The sequence below is a fragment of the Platichthys flesus genome, chromosome 6 (assembly GCF_949316205.1).
Source record: "Platichthys flesus chromosome 6, fPlaFle2.1, whole genome shotgun sequence".
In the NCBI taxonomy this organism is placed as follows: Eukaryota; Metazoa; Chordata; class Actinopteri; order Pleuronectiformes; family Pleuronectidae; genus Platichthys; species Platichthys flesus.
In genome coordinates, this window is record NC_084950.1 from 23,943,616 (window position 1) to 23,955,679 (window position 12,064).

The following is a 12,064-nucleotide window of genomic DNA, read 5'->3' on the forward strand; positions in this document are numbered from 1 at the left end:
AGTTTTAATTTGTATCTGTTGAATTAATGGTACAACGTTAAATGGTTTCAACACTTTGAGTTAATCCATTAAATTGTTTTAAAAAAAGGTGGTTTTATTGTGAAATATTTGCAGGAGCGGAAGATGCAATGCTTCATACTGTGTAGTAGGGATGGGTATTCGATTAAATTGTCTTAATATATTAAATGGCTAGTGAATGCAGTAAAAATAAAAAAACAGCGTGTTTCCTCATTGAGATCTTTATTGCAAGATGAACAACTCTTGTGGCAGTTAAACGGGATCCGTTCACTGGTTACACTTGAAAAAATGTGCTGCTGTACTCTTAAGCCCCGCTGAGAGGGCAGCTCATAGATATATATATATATAAAGGCTAGATGTCTCATCTGCGTTTCCGGTCAACGGAGTCGAACGTCCGCACATGGCGGCCATCTTGCCACAAGCAGCTCGCCCACCCATAACATTGTGTTGGTAGTGGTACATTCTGTGGTAAATTCTTGATGTATATTTGTAAAGGGAAATCTTGTACCTATATAGAACATTATTCTATTTTTTTAGAAAATAACATAATTATTTATAAGTATGCAGTGTCATAACTACATCTGACATTTGTAACAAACCAACCGTTTAAAAATCGGTTGAGAATTTACCAAGTTATGGTGATTTTAAAAGTACGTACCACTACAACACAATGTTATGGGTGGGCGAGCTGCCTGTGGCAAAATGGCCGCCATGTGCGGACGTACAACTCCTTTGGCCGAGACATCTAGACTTTATATATATCTATGGGGCAGCTAGCCGCCGGAAAGAGCAGCAGCTAGCCGCTGGGAGCTAGCTGGATTTGACAGTTCTCGACCTCTCAGTCCAGTTGTTGTCACACCCTGACTCCCAGAACCCCTCACCCAGACCCGGATCTGTCCGGGTTCCCTTTCCCCCGGACTGAAGTGCGTGTGCGGACATGAAGCTGATCAGCGGAGGCTAGCTCCGGGCTGCTTCCTCCAGCTGCTAACATCCTCGCTGTGCTGCGTTCAGGGCAACTCGGATATTCCGATCTCCTGCCACATAGCGAACATGCAATACTTTTAGGGATGAAAAAATAATGTCATCGACGAAATTCTTAATGATCAATTAATTGATCGTCGATTGAGGTATACAGGACTACTTTTAAACAAGGAAATAATCATTTTATGGCCATTGTCAAAGCAAAGTCTGATATTAATGTGAAAATACTTAATTGAATTGATAAGCTATATTGCTGCCTTTCTCTGTGTATATATATGCTCTTACCTTCAGTCTTTAACTGAAATTGCAAAAATAATAAATATGACCCTCCTAAGGTTTTTTTTGGAAGATCTCAGGCTTACGTTTGGACTAAAAAGGGAACTTGGGCTTGAAAAGTTTGGTGACCATTGTGCTACCGGATTACAAATACATTGCCATAACAGTGGTGAAGTCCACATGAATGGGAGTGCTGATTGAGTCAGATACTGAGAAAATGGAAATGTTTTAAGGTTCAATGAATGCTATACTTAAAACAGTACTCCTCACTGCATCAGTATAACTGCATACATTAACCATTTATTCCTGAACAATGTACACCTCACCCCGCCCCTGCTTCCATTGCAAAGTACCACCCTAAAAAAGACATCTCCTCCTGGTTGCTAGGTAACTGAAAATAAGCATAAAATAAGCATAAGAGGAGTGTGGCTGTCCTTTGACGGGGGGAAAATGAGGAGAAAGATAAAAGATGGGGGGGGAGCCTGAGAAAGCCAGTCGATTAGTGGGCCAAGACAAGATTCTCAAATATCAAGAAGATTTTATGTTGTGTTGATTATACGGCCTGAAAGTCTTAAAAGCGGAACATCAAGAAAAAAAGTGTTCAATATTTAAATTTGCCAGCTGCCTTAAGCTTCAACTCCTTCAAACCCTGATTGATTAATCATGTTAATTCCACATTAAATATAATAACCTTAGCTGCATATTAGTGGTGCAATGATTAATCGATGAGGATTTGTTGGTTACGTCATAGCCCGTGTTTTTCATTACGTGAAGCTGAACTAAACTTTGATTTACCCGAGGTGCTGATGGAAGAGGCTTAGGAGTGAGACATCTCGCTCCCTTCCTATCTCTGAAAGTCAGGCAATAACGACAAAACATAGACCAATGGCGGAGTTCGTTCCCTCGTGTATCAGAAAGTCAAAAGTATTGGAGAATTTCACCTTTTACAAAGCCAGAAAAAGCGGACCTTTCGCTCCATGGAAGCAGGACAAGAGCATTTGAAGAGGAGGCACGTTTGACATCGGAACGTAGACGATGACGACTCGCCTCGTTGAGATTGCCTGTTATCTAGCTTGCTATATAAACGGAGTTGTCTTGGCAACTCCCTCAATACCTGTTTACAAGATTCTAGAATCAATTACAAAACCATGGTTTGAATAAAGATTTTTTTTAACGAGTTTAAAAGCATAATGTTATCCTATTGCCTGACAAATGTCTTTTTTAATCACAACTATGCAGTCTGACAATTAAGCAGTTTGATGTTTGTATTGCTGCTACTTTCCCTGTCCTTTTGTTAACAGAAACATTTATTTTTAGTATCAGCACTTGGCCTGTTCTTGGTTAACAGGAAAAAGGGAAACTTCATTTAAAAAAAAAAAAAATGTATACTAGCACTTTGGCTGTCCTTGGTTTTAAATGGACAAAAATTAGATTTTCTTTGTTTCGTGTATCAAAAGTACCCTAAAATGCAGCAAAATTTATTAAAAGACATTTTTGAATGAAGTATCGACTTTTATTATCTTTATTTCCAGTCTTCACATACCACATACAACCTAATGCTAAATTTTAAAGCTGAGAGCAATTGAGAATTTATGTGATTCATAATCCGATTAGTCAATTAATCGTTTCAATAGTCGATAGATTAATCAAATATCAGAAAAGTCGTTAGTTGCATCCCTATATGTATGGTGTATACACCAACATGTTCTCAGGAAAAATTTGAGCAAAGAATAATACCCCCCCTAGGTGAGTGTGTCTAGCATCTTTTAAAATTCACCAGCCTTTTTTTAGCGTTCTACCAGCTCAATATTTGAGTACCACTATCTCAGAATCACACAGTGTTTCCACCAATGTTTTTACTTAAGCTGGTAAATCAGCCAGTCAAAGAAAAATATTTCCCCTATTAACCCAGTTCGACAATTGATCAGTATACTAAGTTTATTGGCACCTTGTGTTTAGTATGAAATTACTAATTAAAACCAAACCAGGGTACGTGTAGGCAGACTGGGTTGGTAAGGGGTCAGCAACACACAGGCGATTTATTATTAAAGAAATGTTCAAAGGTTTTGCCGTAACGCAGCCTGTATTATTTAGCTTGATTGATGTTAACACCTCCCAGCCAGTAGGTGCCAGTAATGCACCATAGGCTGGATGCCAATTGCCATTAAAAAATAAGAAGAAGAAGCCTTCAAGCCGGCGCTGCTCGCATTTTCCCACATGAATCTCCATGGAGCGCAGCCGTTCAGGTGTACTGTAGATGGCATGCCCGCTAGCTAAAAAAACGAAGACACAGGAATTTCATTATTATTTTTCACAAGGATCGTGCTATGTGCATGTTATGTTTTGAAAATGTTGCGTGCCGAACGTCCAGTGTTAGGCACCACTTCGAGACAAAGCACAAAAGAAGTTTGAAGGATCAGGCCGGTAAGGGAGAATCAATCAAACGTGCAGTGTCCAGGTATTGGAAGCAAGCCAACTCTCTCAGTCTTTGTCACTGCCAAAAACCAGGCGACTGAAGTAAGTTTTAGCAATTCTGAATAAGAGTGTGGTTGGTGGGGTTAATGACAAACTCATTATTGCAATCATAATGAGATAAACATGTTTCTTTAAAGTGTTGTTCTATATAAAGCCAATATGGATGGAATAAAATTACATGTCAGTTGGAAATATTAATGTGGTCCAATAATGAAGCTTAATATTAAAAAATGTATATCACCCTACATAACAAGAAAATTTCACATTGGCACTTATTGTCAAAAAAGGTTGCCGACCCCTGCTACAAGAGATGACACCCTCAGAAACAGCCATGTTCTTAGAGATATAGTGCAATGCCATATCCATTCCACTATCAAAAGAGTGTGACTATCTTTATATAATATATAATCTTTACATAATCTTTAGATGGTCTTTTGACCAGTCATTTGCCCACAGGGACAAGTGATTAGTCAATCAACTTGCCACGTAGAGTCTTTAACTGGCCACAGGGCATTGTGCAATCAACATAAAACTCTATGAAGTACTGGTGGTAAGATTTAATATATCTTTCTCTCATTTCCTGACCTGAAAATGGCCAACTGTTGTGAAGTATGGATTGGGCTAGCCATATCCACAGTGCAGAAAACAACAGGGATTGGCTTTGGATTAAATAACAGACAATCATCCCCTCTCTTTTTCCTTCTCACAGGAGCCAGAATACCACAAAAGGAAGGTTGTTGAGGCTTTGATTACCTCCACTGGGTCCAGTTCAAACGTCAGGAAGGCTGTCACTATCACTGCTGACACCAACTGGTCGAAACTGAGAACTATGCTTCTTCTGCTTCCCAGAGCTTCTATTACTAGACCACTAATGTGTGGACAACCAATGAAAATCAAGCGAATTACAGTCTAGTGGTTTAAGACGAAGAACACTGGATCAAACCTTTTCCAACTCAACTGATGCTGAAGACTTAATCTCCTTTATAAGAATGTGCTTTTAACAAATTTGCATTAGAGACAGGACCACAGCATTCCATACACTACTAATAAATAACTTCAAAGACAGAAACCTAATGAAGTGAATGCACAAAGGAAAAAGGCTTGATAACATGCAGGGTGAGTAGGATGTCACTTATTCTAGAGCAGTTCCTTTTGAGCAGTAGGACTAATCTGAATAAGGACAAATGAGCTAAACTCAGTCAGGGTGGATAATACAGGGAGGAATAATTCATTTTTTTAAAGATCCCATCTACTATACATTTGCTAACTTTATTTCCTCTTTTCCAGCAGTGCTGTGGTTTGTTCTTGCATTGTTAAGGTAGTAGAAAAAAAATTGTGTCATTAGGAAATAGTAATGCCAGTAATCTCTTTTTACCTATTGTTTCAGCTAAGGGAATACAAATACTACATCCCTACCCACACAGAGGTGTATTTGCAGCTGTAGTAAAAGGTGTTGTTCCACACAATCTTTCTTTGGGGTTCATGAGCTCCTATTTCCACTACAGCAAGGCAATCCTTTTATTTCAACACATGCCTAGCGTCCACCTTCTAGTATAGAAGGATCAATATACTGTCTAGAAAATACTGGCATTTTGGACCAAATGTCTATTAGTTGAGTTTGATAATATTTCAAATTTATTTTAACTTCCTAACTGTACTTACATGGGAGTGCCCTGTACAGTCAATGCTTTTCTCTGCTGGCACTCACCAGTTCAACTTGCACAACAAGGGGATTTGATACTTGTTGTGGTTGTCAGGACTGCACTCTGGGATACATTTTAAAACAACACTTGATTTAAAACTTTGGTCATGCTCTTCTGTTCTGATGCTACGTTGTATTTGTGAATTCACAAGCTGATTTTTGTCCCCTTCTTCATCTGTGCCTCACTCTCTGGACCATTATGAGCAACTACCAACTGATGTACTGAATAGAGATGTTCATAAAGAAACATTTAACTGGTAACTGACAATCTTATTAAGACATGCTTCCTGAGGCTGACCAATGCTATTACTCAGATTCTTGTTAATTGTATCATATAGTTTGCATAGATTCAAATATGTGCAGGCAGTCAAATCTGGAGTATCTTAAACGCATGTAAATACAGGCGAATGGACATGTTTTTCATCATACCGTCTCTGTATGCAAAGCAGGAATCCAGGATGAGGGACACAGGGTGGAGAACCCCTGTCTGTGGCCGTTAACCTTTTTCTCTGACTCATAATCAACCATTAAACAGAGTTAATGACTCATTAAGTTCATAAGGGTAGCACCTAAGGTGAGTGTACTGTTATGGTGGAACTACACCGGCTAGGCTTGCATAACCAAAAAGCCTTGTTGCAGAATCCTCATTATCTGCAGAATATCTGGGTGTTGGCGCTAGGGATGGGCATAATTAATCGGCGATCGATTAATTGATCATTAAGAATTTCCTCTATGAAATTATTTTTTCATTGAGAAATTCGCTAATTACCCATTTGACCACAGGGGGCAGTGTTTGAAAAAAACGCCAGAAGCCTACTCAGTTACCTACGACTGGCTGACAGTTACCGTGTATTTCCATTTCCAAAGTAAACATGAAGAGGTCATGGCGAAGTGTAGCGTGGGACCATTTTGAGTGAACCAATGACTTGGTTCACTGCCAATACTGCGAAGCCATCCCCGAGACTGGGGAGACGAGGAGCCTGCGTTGTCTGACACGGACGAGGGGAGCGCAAACACCGGAGCCCTGGCCAGGCTAGCCAAGTTAGCATGGAGCTACCTGTGTATCACAGGGACGTCAGTCCCCTCAGAGAGAGTTTTTCCGGAGGCTGGACTGCCGGTCACCAGGCTGCGTTCGCATCTGACCTCGGGGAATGTTAACATGCTCATCTTTCTCAACACAAACCCGTAGGCTGGTGCTGAGGTTGTATGTGCGTAACTGGTTATTTTTATGAAGCTTTCTCTACTCTGTGCCTTGTTTGATAGTTTTGAGTTACATCTGGCAAAACCTGTCAGACCTAAGTATTATATATTTGTGGTTAAGTTGTTGTGGTGTATTATTATTATTATTATATTATTTTGGAGAAAAAAAACGAGGATCATTTGTGTTTAGTAGCACAGGCTTCTAGCTGTCAGCTCTGCTGCTTAAGATTACGGCAGCGCATATTTTCTTCATCTTGTAATAAAGATCTCAATGAGGAAACACAATTTGTTTTTTCACTTCATTTTAATATAGCCTATAAATAGTGAATTTTTGAACTTGAAAATATGAATGATTAATCGAAAATTCATCATTAATTCTCCCGACGATCGATGAAGACTAGTTAATCGAACGCCCATCCCTAGTTGGCGCATTTGACAAATATTTCATAAAAAAATATAAATGATGAAAATTGCCAAAAACACAAATGTTTCAATGAATGCAGAGTATAAGATGAACTATCCATATTGGATAGTGTATGTTACCTGGATTCAACTCATCACTGTACTTCAGTAACCGAGTCTTTGACCTTTCGAAGAGCCAGGGTGCCTACGCAGCAGTAGTGACCTTTCACTCTCTTGGCCACAGCCCTCACGTCATGGTGGGTCAGATATGACAGGGCAAGCTGTGAGGGCTTTGGAGTGTTGCCTTGAAATACAACTTTGGGTAATTCAAGGTGCAAAGGTTTTAAGGGTGATCCAGGCTTTATGACGTGGATGATCTCAGTGATTGTGGACTTTTTTTTTCTTTAGGCAGAGCTGTCCGGCCTGTCAAAAGGAGTGCAAACATTTCTGGAGGAGATCTTGTTACCGAAGCAGTGCACAGATTCTAAATGAGTGTACCTGACTAGTCTGATCTGGCCTTGTGGTAAATGTGTGCTGTGTCTGAGTGCGTCACATCATTCAGCTAACTCTGAGCATTTCTATATACTCGTACATAAAACTGTATCTTGATTTTGGACTGAACTGTAACACAGGCTAGTGTTGTCTGTATGATGTATGGAAGTTATTATTCCCCTATTGCACTGTGAATTCTACAATAAATCTGCCTGAACCTTTTCAGACTTATTTGTATATTTTTAAAAACTTTTTCTTTGCCTGTAGAGCTGTGGAATTTCCTTGTTCTTTTCAAAATCACAGGCTAACGATGTTAGAACTGTTTTGCATAGAAAAAGTCTGTAGGAAAAAATTCCAATTTTGAAGGAGATTCAGTTTATATTTCTGATGCATCAATTATTTCTCTGGGGAAAATGAAGCCTGGGAACGATGCCCTGCCTAATATGTCTGAACCCAGATACAAGTTATCAAATTGTCAGCATGCCAACGTTCTTCACAAAAACAGTAAGACACATCATATGGCCTTTCTTAAATTCAAGCACTGTTCAAATGGTCACTGGAGGCTACTAGCAGTTGATCTGTTAATACAAAGTAGCTGCTCTTTACAGTCTGACATTTTGAGCCTTGTGGCTACACAACTAAATTATAATTCCTATAACAGAGTCCAAGAACAATTATTTCTGGCAACTGAGCCACAATCTTATTATAGCTTGTTGAGTTCAGCAATCTTCAGTTAGGAATGGGGTCTACCTTCTTTTGAGCTCAGCTTAGTTCAACTTCCGACTTTCAAATTGAATGTAATATTCAAGCGACAGAATTGAGATTTAAATGCTGGTACAATAATTCATCAGATTGATGGTGATAACACGGTCTTTATGCATTGTAAGCATATAGTTTGTAGATGTGTAGTTGAAGCCAGTGTCAAGATTGGCTACCTTAAGAACACGCACATACAACAAGTTGCCAGCCCATTTGTTTCTTAATGCAAAGTCCACTAAAAAGGTCTTCTTCTGGACCATAGATGTTTTTGGAAATCTTGTCTTAAATGTTCAGTGTGTTTAGGTTTATTGGTAGAAATTGAATATAAAATAATCCTAGTGATGTTTTCACTGGTGGGTGATCATCTAAATTGTTTTCTTTACCCTATAGCGGGACTTTTATATTAACATCGGGAGTGGGTCCTCTCTACGGAAGCCCCTCACACACTGTCTCCAGCTAAGAGAGAGAGATCTGGATAAGAAACAGCAAAAAAATGTAAACGTATGTCTTCATCAGTTATGGACTAATATCTGCAAGATAGAATAATACAGCAATAATACATTTTAAACTTATTTTCTAAAATTATCCAGTAAATTTAGAAGAACAGATATTTTGAAGCTTATCAATACTACAGTTTTTAACAACTTTACTATAGGTTTAACGTTGGATTTTCGTAAATCAATCCCTCAGCACAACTCTTATTTTATTCCCCACGGGGGTTTGTCTCTCTCCTAGTATTATTATAGCTACTGCTTTTGCCACCTATGGGGGACACAACATCAAGTTCTCTGGGGGATGCCAAAAGTACTTCTGGGATATGCTACAAACTGCTAAGTGAATTAAAATGAGGAGACCAGCTGAGGGAAAGTGGCTGGTGTGACAACCTCCTGCTAGTTTTGATGTGGAATTTTTTTTGTAAAAGGGGGAAGGGGAATTAGGAAGATTCATCAGTCTGATGTTAATGAGGAAGAGGAAGTGAAAGTACGTTATCAATGTAACACATTACGTAAGTTGAGTCTGAATATCAAAAGGTGTGTCAGGTTACTGAGTGTCTTTGGATTTTCCGTTCAGTCCAATATCACACTATAAAGTTACCTACATTAATAACACTGGCAGCAAAGTGCAATGGCCTGGATGTCATTTTTAAAATCTGATCATGCTGATTTATAGCCTTGGTAAAAAACACAACTTTGCAGAAGATTTGTCCATCTTTACCTACTACACACACTTCACACATCTCAGAAGTATCAAATCTGAGTGCAGCAACATGAAACATTTTCATTCGCCTGTGAACGCCTTTCACGCCTTAGTGTGAAAGACTTATATCACTATTAGCACCTGCTATTTATATGTAAAAATTATTAACTAAAAAATCTCCTACATTTATGTATTCGAACGGATTCGTTTTAGACCTCTAGTCGGTGCAGATCTAATTACAACAGATAAAATGTGTAATTTAGCCCAAAAGTGTTTGTTATTGCCACATATATCTCCCATCATTTATAATTTTAATTTAATTTTGGTACTAAGCAGAAAGTAATTTTGGATTGCTGCCATGTTGTGTGGACAGTGGTATCGAATGGGTTACAGGATGACAGTAAAAGGCCTTGAATTTTTAAGTAAGTAAAGGTGATTACATTTTATCCATAATCCTGCCGGTGTTATGTAAAACCACATAGGGGTGAATAGGGAGCTAGTCTAGTTCAGAAGTGCTGGATTTTTCCTGTTTGTAATTGTGTCTATTGCCAGACATGTCTTATGATCATAATGATAAACAGTAGGCTGAAAATGTGTAGGCGATGCGATCGTAGCTGAATAACAATAACTATTACTCAGGGTATAGTGACTCGAGTGATTACTCAGAATAATTGGAAATGATCGAAGTCGTCTTGTACGTTTTCCAGAGTCGTGCAGGATGTCAGGTGTGTGTCAGACTCAACTCAGGAGGCAGCAGCTGAACACACACTGAACAGTTACACCTTTTCTGTGGAGTAGAGGCCGGAATGAGAGTCGGCAGCCGAAACAGTGATGCCACATCGTAAAACCTCCAAAGCCCGAGCTGCTGCTTCTGACTGTTCAGTCCCTGCACATGCACATACATGCACACTACCAGTGAGGCTCCTCGGCCAGCCGTTGTGTGCCCACAGGCTCTCCTGACGTCTCTGGTTGCAGCCAGCTGGCTTTGCTGAAAGAGCACATTCTTCCATCTGCAGCTCAGCACACGGTCGCAGGAGACTCGTCGCTTGCTGCTGGGAGAGCAGGGAGACACACGCTGCCAACAGGAGCGCTCAAAGCCCCGCCGAGCAAACACTGCAGGTCCACAGGGCAAAACGAGCAGGGCTCAATCTCCCACCAAACCAAGGGACTGTGCAACTTGTGTGTGCGTGCTCACAGTGCACCCCCCCAACAAAAGGTTCCCCCTGGAGAGCAAACCTGGTCCAGCATGAATAATAACATCACCGGCACACCACTGACATTGTGGAGCCGTGCAGCAGCAGATAGGACAGCATTAAAAACAATGCAGCCCTCTGATGACTTGTGGTGGTGGTGTGAGAGAGGAAGTTAACTACATGTTCACTGGGAATATCCCACTGATGCTCTGGTGTGCGTGTAATATCATGCACGTCTCCGAGCGTATCCATTTAAACTTGGCTAAGAGTTAGCCACTCATACTGCTAGCTAAGTGCTAACGTGAGCTAGCGTTTGCAGAGCATTAAAAGTTTTAAGGATAGGAACAAAGTGGAGCCGCCGGCGGCGTTGGTTGTAGCCGTGAAGGCGACGGTGTGTGCGGGCGCTCACCTCAGTTAGTGTGCGTGTGGAGGTGGACTCGTAGCTATCATTTCTCCCAGCACAGTTCGACATGTGTCCAATATACAGCAGCAGGACTGACTGTGGACGTGTCTGTCTGCTAACGTTAGCCACCGGCTCGCTAACCTGTACACTTAGCTCCGCCCGCCTCACGAGGGCGCTCTCACTGATTTACCTGCGCCTCAAGGTGTCTTCTATTATAAAAAATCGTATAATGCATTTGTTTGTGTGCGTGTGTTTGGTTTTCTAACTCATTTCTTATAAATGTCTTTAACAGACTGTTATGTTTTATACATATTGCATTAGTCTATATGTATGTGCCAATTTTTATGTATTATAAGTATTTCAAGAAATTTAATACAATTTTGAGTTTTAAAACATTGTTTTTAGCTATATGGAATATGAAAAGAACATGCAAAACTATATAAATGGTCTATCTGCTGTGTGAAACTATTTAATTACTTAATTTATTCAATATAAGCTTTGATATTTAAAAGAAAAAACACTCTACAGCTCAACTTAATCAGGATCAGTTGTTTGTGATAAGGTGTATTGTATATTTAGAAATAATACCAGTCAAACTTTAACACATCTGCATACATTAAACTATTCCCCTTAATTGTATAGATAAACTGTGAAGACTCTGAAATACTCATGGTATCTATGCCTTTCCTGTATGAACTCATTTCTCCTCACATTTCAGTAGAATCCTAAACCATTTCACTGACTTTAACCTGACAGATACTCAAGTCTACCATCAACAAATTAATTATTCTACAAATTCTTTAGTTTTTCATCAAATAACTTATTAAACAAAAAAGGTCATAATGACACAAATAAAATTCATTCAGTCACTTTATCTTTGATTTAACACAACATCTGCAGTTCTGTCTGAACATGTATCAGTTCCAAATTACATTTAATTTAATCCTAATTTTTGTCTCCATGAAA

General features: G+C 39.5%; 1 protein-coding gene across 3 annotated transcripts in view; it reads right to left on the reverse strand.

Annotated features, from left to right (window-relative positions):
• Positions 1 to 11,244, reverse strand: part of LOC133955516 (suppressor of tumorigenicity 7 protein homolog) — a 59,771-nt gene extending 48,527 nt beyond the window's left edge. For 2 of the 3 annotated variants that reach the window (XM_062390383.1, XM_062390382.1), the window contains exon 1: positions 11,105 to 11,244. The gene's annotated coding sequence lies outside the window, so the exon portion shown is untranslated. The remainder of the gene's footprint in view (positions 1 to 11,104) is intronic. The other variant, XM_062390384.1, reaches the window with a different exon arrangement.
• Positions 11,245 to 12,064: the final 820 nt, after the last annotated feature.